At 71.3% G+C, this 258-nt stretch overlaps 1 protein-coding gene across 2 annotated transcripts in view; it reads left to right on the top strand.

Annotated features, from left to right (window-relative positions):
• The window catches only part of NAA40 (N(alpha)-acetyltransferase 40, NatD catalytic subunit), a 13,541-nt gene that overhangs the window by 804 nt on the left and 12,479 nt on the right, over positions 1 to 258 (top strand). The window lies entirely within an intron of this gene.

Here is a 258-nt window from a genome sequence, read left to right as displayed (position 1 = left end):
CCTCCCGAGTCCCTGCCGCCGCTGCCCGCTACACGGGCTCTCAGTAAAGCCGGTTCCTGCTCGTTCCAAACCCTCCTGCGGGAGGCGGTGCTGGCACCCCGAGCCTGAGCGCCGCAGGTGGCTCTGCAGCGGAGCTCGGGGTGGACGCCCGGGATCTTGGGGTGCCCCCCGTCCCCAGGGGTCCCTGTCACCTGGCTGTCACCGGCTTTGCGGCTTCCCACATCTTAGCTCAGCCCTGGCCGGGAGGCAGCCGAGGCC

Source organism: Myotis davidii, unplaced genomic scaffold (genome assembly GCF_000327345.1).
Source record: "Myotis davidii unplaced genomic scaffold, ASM32734v1 scaffold425, whole genome shotgun sequence".
Classification (NCBI taxonomy): Eukaryota; Metazoa; Chordata; class Mammalia; order Chiroptera; family Vespertilionidae; genus Myotis; species Myotis davidii.
The sequence above is the reverse complement of the archived record's forward strand: the minus strand, read 5'-3'. Positions and strand labels throughout refer to the sequence as shown.